Here is a 9,430-nt window from a genome sequence, read left to right on the forward strand (position 1 = left end):
AAGTTGGCCCAAATGTGGCATAACTCTCTGGTTTTTGTACCAGGGAGTCCGGATATCGCATCAGCGCGCACGTGCACAGTGCGCTTGCGCGTCGATGGTTAAATTGCAATGGTGCACGCAGGCGGCAAGTACACAGACGCGTGAGTACATGGCATGAGTTGGGCACGAAATGGGCATAACTCTCGGGTATTTGGCCCAAGAGGTGGAATTGCGGCACCCGCGCGCGCACAGTGCGCTGGCACGTCGGTGCTCATTTTTCATTTCTATATATATATATATATATATTTCAACATAACAAGACCTATTCTAACACATTCTTGGTAGGTGCTTAAGCTAGTAGACAAAGAAAATACTTCACAATGTCATGCACAATCCAAAACATAGCATTCTCCCTACTTCAACAATTCATCCATACCAAAATGAGGAAAACTACATTAACATCCTATCTATTCAACAAGAAGAATAAAACTAGCATTCCTATGCAATCAATCAATCATCAAGAAATCACAAAATTCACAAGAATTTAAGGTTAGAAACAAGATGGTATAAACAAGGAAGATCTTACCACGGTGGGGTGCCTCCCACCTAGCACTTTTCTTTAACGTCCTTAAGTTGGACGGTCCTTCTCTTAAGCTTCTTCTCTCCTTGGTGCATCCTCCAATAGGTACACCTCTAGCTCTTTTGGAGGCTTGTAACCATGATACTTCTTCACTCTATGTCCATTCACTTTGAGAGTTGCTTCACTCTTGGGATCAAACAACTCCACCACTCTATATGGCTTTATTTCCTTCACCTTGAAAGGTCCTTCCCATCTAGAGCGAAGCTTGTCAGGCATAAATCGAAGCCTTGAGTTGTAGAGGAGGACTTCATCACCTTCTTGAAAGTCCTTCTTCCGGATGTGATGGTCATGAAATGGTTTGGTCTTCTCTTTATAGATCCGGGCATTCTCATATGACTCGTTCCTCAAACACTCAAGCTCCTCTAGTTGTAGCTTCCTAGCTTCACCTGCCTTGGCTAAATCCATGTTGCACTACTTTACCGTCCAATAGGCTTGATGCTCAATCTCGACCAGAAGATGGCATGCCTTACCATAGACGATCCGGAAGGGACTCATCCCTATCGTAGTCTTGTAAGCCGTTCTATACGCCCATAGTGCATCTCCTAACCGGAAGCTCCAATCCTTTCTTTGTGGATTAACCACTTTCTCCAAAATCCTCTTAATTTCCCGATTGGATACTTCCGCTTGTCCATTTGTTTGCGGATGATAAGCAGTAGCAACCTTATGTGACACTTCATAGCGCTTGAGCAATGCTTCTACCTTTCTGTTACAAAAGTGGGATCCTTGGTCGCTCACGATTACTCGTGGCGACCCATAACGGCACACAATGTGATTCCTAATAAAAGAGACAACGGCGTTGGCGTCGTCAAGGCGGGTAGGTATGGCCTCTACCCACTTTGACATGTAGTCAACTGCTAACAGAATATATAGATACCCACTAGAGTTGGGAAACGGTCCCATAAAGTCAATGCCCCATACATCAAATATCTTACAGAACAACATAGGTTGCTGAGGCATTTCATCCATTTGGGATGTGTTTTCTGACCTCTGACACTGATGGCAAAACACACATAACCGGTTAGCATCCTTGAATAAGGTTGGCCACCAGAATCTACAATCCAACACTTTTTTAGCAGTCCTTTATGGCCCAAAGTGGCCACCACATTTGGACGAATGACAAGCTTCAAGAATTGGTTGGGTTTCAGATTCCATGATACATCTTTGAATTACTTGGTCCACGCCTCTCTTCCACAAGTGAGGGTCATCCCAAATATAGTATTTGGAATCACTCCTCAACTTGTCCCTTTGGTTTTTTGAAAAGTTGGGAGGGAAGATTTTTGCAATCAAGTAGTTCACCATTGGGGCAAACCAAGGAAAGCTATCCGACACAGCATGTAAACTATCCAATGGGAATGAGTCATTGATTGGAAATGGATCAAATTTTAAATTCTCAATGCGGCTTAAATGATCTGCAACCAGGTTTTGAGATCCACTCCGGTCCCTAATCTCAATGTCGAATTCTTGCAAAAGCAAGATCCAACGTATGAGTCTAGGCTTTGACTCATTCTTTGTCAATAAGTACTTTAAAGCTGCATGATCCGTGTATACCACTATCTTTAACCCTAGCAAATAAGATCTGAATTTATCTAAAGCATGAACAATAGCTAAGAGTTCTTTTTCAGTAGTGGTATAGTTGGATTGTGCTGCATCTAGTGTCTTAGAAGAGTAAGCAATGACATAAGGGAGTTTACCATCGCTCTGTGCAAGCGCGGCACCTACAGCATGGTTTGACACATCACACATTATCTCAAAAGTCAACGTCCAGTTGGGGCCTCGCATAATTGGTGCCGTGGTAAGAACTCTCCTTAGCTCTTCAAAAGCTTTCACGCATTCACTATCAAACTCAAAATCCACATCTTTTTAGAGTAGGCGCGACAATGGCAAAGTAATCTTGCTGAAATCCTTGATAAAGCGCCTATAGAATCCTACATGTCCCAAAAATGAGCGGACCTCCCTCACAGATGAGGGGTGAGGTAAAGTGGTGATAACATCGACCTTGGCCGGGTCTACAGAAATGCCTTCATGAGATACTACATGCCCTAACACTATGCCTTGTCGTACCATGAAGTGACATTTTTCAAAATTTAAGACAAGGTTAGTGTCAACACATCTAGCTAAGACCTTGGCCAAGCTCTCCAGACAAAAATCAAATGAAGTACCGTAAACGCTGAAGTCATCCATAAAGACTTCCAGACAAGTCTCCATTAGATCGGAGAAGACACTCATCATGCACCGCTGAAATGTAGCGGGTGCGTTACATAGTCCAAATGGCATCCTTTTATAGGCAAAGGTGCCAAACGTACAAGTAAATGTGGTCTTCTCCTGATCTTCAGGAGCAATATGTATCTAGAAGTAGCCAGTAAATCCATCAAGGAAGCAGTAGTGAGATTTACCTGCCAAGCGGTCTAGCATCTGATCGATGAAGGGTAAGGGATAATGGTCCTTCCGTGTAGCGGCATTCAGTCTTCTGTAATCAATACATACTCGCCACATATTTTGTACTCTTTTAGTGACCATTTCACCGTCGTCCTTCTTGACCGTTGTGATGCCCGACTTCTTGGGGACAACTTGAACCGGGCTCACTGAAGAACGGATGCTTGACGGTTTAGAATTCAGAATAAATTCCCGTTGCAAGTATAGTTTCTAAACCAAGCAATCATCCTTTCTTACAAACGTTTTGGTTGTCACAAGTAACAAACCCAATAAAATTTATAAACCGAAGTATTCAAACCTCGGGTCGTCTTCTCAAGGAATTGCAGGGAGGTGTTCTTATTATTAGTTATGAAAAACAGTGTTTTTGGGTTTTGAAAGGTTTGAATAAGGAAAATAAGTTGCGGGGATTAATAAATTAATGTCTAATAAAACTCTTGGCAAGGTATGAAAATTTGGAAGTCCTATCCTAGTTGCTCTTATAAGAATTGAGTTTAATCCCACTTAGTTAACCTCTACGAAAGCAAGGAAAAGTCAAGTGAACTAATTAGTTAGATCCCCATGTCCTAGTCAACTCCTAAGGAAAGACTAGAGTTAGTGGGATTCAATTCAATTAGAGAAATTAATTAACAATCACGATAAGTTTGATAACTCAAGAACCTCCAGTTAATCAATTAAAGCCAAGAATATAAAAAAGCTAAATAAGAATCATAAATCTGAAATACCTCAATTTATATCAAATAAAGAAAATCATAACATGAATGGTTCATAAGCCAATTTGGCAATATAAGTAATTAAATAAAAGCATTAAAGTATCTGAAAGTAAAAGAGAAACATAAAGTAAAAGGAATATTAAACCTGAGAGGAAGTTGAAATAATAAAATTGAAATAATAAGGAATCCTAATCCTAAAACCTAAGAGAGAGGAGAGAACATCTCTCTCTAAAAACTACATCTAAATTATGAAAAGTGAATGATGATTGACTCTTTATGAATGGATGCATTCCCCCACTTTATAACCTCTAATCTGTGTTTTCTGGTCTTGGATCTGGGCCAAAAGGGCTTCAGAAGTCGCTGGGGGCGTTTTCTACAGTTTCTGGTTCTGTCACGCATCCGCGTGGTTCACGCGGTCGCGTCATCTGGGAGTTTTCCTTATCACGCGTTCGCTTCACTTACACGTACGCGTCATTTGCGTTCTGCTCAAGGCACGCGTCCGCGTCGCTGCCCTTTTCTTCAAAATTCTATTTTTGTGCTTTCCTTCCATTTTTGTATGTTTCCTTTCCATCCTTTAAGTCATTCCTGTCCTATAAAGCCTGAAAGCACTTAACACACAAATCACGGCATCGATAAAGAAGGGAAAGTAAAACCATGCAAATTACATGAATAAGTGGGTGAAGGGTTGAATAAATCACTTAAATTGAGCACAAAATACATCATAAAATATGGGTTTATCACTCACCCACTCACTGTCGGCTATTGGGTATATGATACCCGCATCCAGTAATTTGGTGACCTCTTTCTTCACTACATCGAGGATGGTCGGGTTGAGCCTCCTTTGCGGTTGCCTAACCGGCCTAGCTCCATCTTGGAGATATATCCTATGCATGCACTTACGGGGGTCAATTCCCACAATATCCACTAGGCTCCATCCTATTGCTTTCTTGTACTTTCTTAGAATATCTAGGAGTCTTTCTTCTTCTTCACTTGAAAGCTCACTAACATTAATGACCGGAAACCCTCGGTTGTCCTCTAAGAAAGCATACTTCAAATGAGATGGAAGGGGCTTCAGTTCACTTTTTACCTCAAGCTGGGGTTCCTTTTCATCAAGCTCATGGAGTTCATTCTTGACAACTTTCTCATGTTTATCCTCTTGGTCATCCGTCTCCTCAACAATAGGGTAGCACAACTTGTTGTGGTCTTCTTCTTGCACTTCTGCTACCACTTCATCAATTACATCACATCGGAGCACGGAATGTTCTTCGGGAGGATGCTTCATGGCTTCCTCTAAATTGAACTTGATAGTCTTGTCTCCAACCTCAAAGGAATATGTGTCAGTGAAGGCATCTAACTTGAATTTAGAGGTCTTGAGGAAGGGTCTACCAAGTAGAATGGAGGATGAGCTTCTATTTTCCGCTATCCCCATCACTGTGATCACACTTTTATCGGCTAAGGCAAACCTCGCCGCCAACTTCTTTAATGGAGCTAAATTTAACCGCAAATAGATAGAAAGTGGCATGATGCTTACACAAGCTTCCAAGTCACACATACAATCATGAAAAGTGCGTCCACCAATACAACAAGACACTAAGAAAGGTCTAGGGTCACCACATTTCTTTGGAATAGGTTCCATCAAGGAAGAAATTGAACTACCCAAGGATAATGTCTCCAATTCTCCTATCCTATCTTTGTGTGTACACAAGTCTTTCAAAAATTTTGCATACTTCGGAATTTGTTGAATAGCATCAAGAAGGGTATAGTTACCTCAACCTTCTTGAACACTTGAAGTATGTTCAAATCGAATTCCAGTGTTTTCTTCGCCTTCTTCACCATGGAAGGGAATGGAATAGGAATGGACTCGTCCACTATAGTTTTCCTCTTGGGTTCCTTGAGGTTTACTCCTTCTTCCTCATGCCTTTTTTCTACCACCTCCTCTTCATGTGTAGCTTCAACAACCATTTCTTCCTCATGAATGTCTTCCATGACTCTTGGAGGTATCTCCTCTAATGTAGTTCCCGATCGTAGAGTGATAGTGTTGAGACCACCCTTTAGGTTTGGTTGGGGTTGGGATGGAAGGTTGGAAGAACTTGAGGGTTAGTTGGTGTTGTTGTTGGGAGTTGTTGTTTGGTTGGACATGGTCATCTTTGAGAGCATGTTGGTGAGGTTAGCCAATTGAGCGCCCAAGGCATTGAATTGAGCCTTGTTGCTCTCATCTCGCTTCTCCATGGCGGCCCTAAGCTCATCAACTTGATTGTTGGAAGATGGAGGAGTTTGGTTTTAGTTTTGTTGTCTATGGTGTGGTGCTTGGTACTTGGTGTAGTTATTTTGGTTTTGGTTGGAGTGGCCTTGGTTGGCTTGGTAGTTCGTGTTGTTATGGTGGTATTAGGATGAAGATTGGTTGTTGTTGTGGGGAGAAGAAGAGTTGTTCCATCTTTGGTTTTGATTGCTTCCTTGTGCATTATCCCTCCACCCTTGATGTTGATTACCACCTTGATGGTAATTGTTTTGGCCTTGAGAAGGGTAAGGTAGACGGTTGTTATAATTCACATTGGCTACTACAAGAGCATGTTCCTCTTGAATTTGATGGCATTAATCGGTGTAATGTGTGGTGCTAGAGCACAAACCACAAACCACAAATCCTAGGAGGGCCTTCAAGTTGAGTGACTGGAGGCGGGGCTTGGATGGCTTGGATGGAGTAGTATTCCTTTTGATCCTTTTGTATTTGGGTGAGGATGGTAGTCATATCCCCAAGTGCTTTGGTTAGACTTGATTCGGAAGGAGATGGTTCTACCACACTCTTGAGAGGATTACTTCTCACCCTTGTGTGTTGTGTAGCCTTGGCAACATCTTCTATCAAATTCCAAGCTTCTCCCTCTGTCTTATTTTTTGAAAGGGAACCACCACTAGAAGCGGTAAGTAATCTTCTATCTTCCACACAAAGACCTCCGGTAAAGTAGCTAATGAGCAAGTGAGTGTTCATTCTATGATGCGGACAAGATTCCAATAGCCTCTTAAACTGAGACCAATACTCATACAAACTCTCTTGGTCTCTTTGCATTATGCCCGAAATCTCTTTCCGGATGTTGTCGGTCTTCTCTGGTGGAAAGAATTTATCTAGAAACTCTCTTCTCAAGAAATCCCAATTAGTAGCAATCTCATCCTGTAGCGAATAAAACCGTGTCTTTGCTTGCCCTTCAAGAGAGAAAGGGAAGGCAAAAACCATGATAGCCACCTCATTGGCTCCATGCCTTCGAGCCGTAGAACAGGCAACTTGAAAATCTCTTAGATGTCGGATGGGGGTCTTGGCCCGGCAACCTATGATATTTAGGAAGTAGATGTATCAAGCTACCCTTCAATTCAAAGTTTGGAACAAGCTTAGGATACCTTGCTTGCAACGGTTGAAGTATGATATCCGGAGCTCCTTGCTCATGCAAAGTGATCCGTCGTGGCTCTGCCATGTGTGGCTCACTTGTAGGATGTAAAGATGTATTATTAGTGCCAACAGAAGAATAGGAAGTAGCAGACTCCAAGTCACTCTCGGTACTGCCTAGTGATTCGGTATATTCCTCAAGAGAGGCCGAAGTACTAGCCGTATAGTCCAACTGCCGTCTAGCTTGCCGAGTATGTAACAAAGTTCTTTCAATCTCGGGATCAAAATTGGCTAAGCTAGAATTCGGTTGAGACCGAGTCATCAAACTTGAGAGTCATAGCACATATATAAAAGAAATCTAAACTATAGCTAAGTATTGAAAACAATTAAAATATCTACAATATTCACATATTCACATAACCAATATCAAGGCATATGTTGCAACCATTCCCCGGCAATGGCGCCAAAAATTTGATCGTGCCTCAAGGGTGTATTGCTAAAGATTTCCTCAATAAAACTGCGTTGCAAGTATAGCTCTACCAACAACAATCCTCGGGTGTCAAATTTAGAAGAGGGATTTGGTGGTCACAAGTTCAACCCCAATAGAAATAACCGAAGTATTCAAACCTCGGGTCGTCTCACAAGGAATGGGCAAACATGTGCTTCAACATTGGTTAGAAATTCGGGGTTGAGTTATGAGCATAAAAATAAATGGGAATCTTAACAAGCAAGTAATCTTAGATTGCAAGAAACTAATTCAATTAACTAAGCAAGATATGGGTAATTTCAAACTAACAAAGTAACATCCAATATGATTCTATTCTAATCTAAACAAGTAACTATAACTAAAGCAAGTGATTGGGAATTTGCGTTTTCAAATATGAATAATAAAAGCAACTCTAGGCTAGGTATGGAAATTGGGGTCACCATCCTTGTCTAATAACCATGTCTTGACAATTATGAGGAACCAAACTCATTAAGTCTACTTCTATACTTGAAGTACGTCAAATGGTTTGGTCAACATCAACCCATAAGTTCTAACCTCACTACTGATTAACTTAGTAGAAGGTTAGCGTCAATGGTTATCAAATTGACCACTAAGGGCTCTCAAATCATCAAATCCATTAGACCCAATGACTCAAGTTTACCCAATTCCCTTGGCCTAGGCCAAGAGTAAAGAGAACTACTCCATAATCAAAATAAGCAATTCATCAAACACATGGTAAGCATTAACAAAAGACATGTTCAAAATAGCAATTTAATTGAAATCAACAAGTAACCACTAACAATTATCAACATATAATCATCCAAACAACACAATTAAACATAGAAATCATCAATATAACATCAACAAGCCAAGATTCACAACATTCATGAAATGGGTATAAAATGACAATTGACAAGAATTCATGAAATTATCACAAGATATAAGCAAAATGATACTAGGAAATTCAAATTGAACAATTAAAACTAGTAATTAACAAGATCTAATTCACGACTCAACAAGGAAAGATCAAATTAAAACTAGATCTAGAGAGGAACAAGGGTTTCTCTCTCTAGAAGAACAAAGAACCAAAAAAACTAGCTAAAAATTGTGTCTTAGTGTAAAATGGTTGATCCCCCATGTCCTCCTAGCATCCTTGGGTCTTTTCTATGCAGAAACAGCTTGAAATTGGGCCTGATGAGACTCAAAAATTGCCAGGCACGATTTCCTTTAATGAGGTCACGTGCAGCTTCACACGCGTGCGCGCCATGCGTGCGTGCGCGCCGATTGCTTTTACGATCCACGCGTGCGCGCCAAGTGCGCGTGCACGTCGATAGAAATCTTCTGATCCGCACGGATGCGTCCATCCTTGCGCGCCGCTTCTAACCAAACTCATCCAAGCGTGCGCGTGGAGTGCGCAGGCGTGCCAATGTTGCTTTTTCCAAAATTTCAAGTCTTCATGTTCCTCCCTTTTGTACATGCTTTCTTTCTCTCTTCTAGGCCATTCCTACCCTAAAATTCCTGAAATCACTCAACAAATACATCACAGTATCGAATGGCAATAGAAGAGGATTAAAATATGGCAATTTTAAGGCAAAATAAGCATGTTTTTCATCATGGAGCAATATTAGGAACTGAACACAAAACCGTGCATTTCTTGTGAATAAGTGTGAGAAATATTGACAAAACCTCCCAAATTCTACACAATATAAACCACAAAATTGGGATTTATCAACCATTGTGAGCGAATTCTTTGGGTTCGGGTTCATACTTTGATTATGGTTCTTAGTGATCCATGCATTAGCATAGAA

The sequence above is a fragment of the Arachis hypogaea genome, chromosome 18 (assembly GCF_003086295.3).
Source record: "Arachis hypogaea cultivar Tifrunner chromosome 18, arahy.Tifrunner.gnm2.J5K5, whole genome shotgun sequence".
NCBI classification, from domain to species: Eukaryota; Viridiplantae; Streptophyta; class Magnoliopsida; order Fabales; family Fabaceae; genus Arachis; species Arachis hypogaea.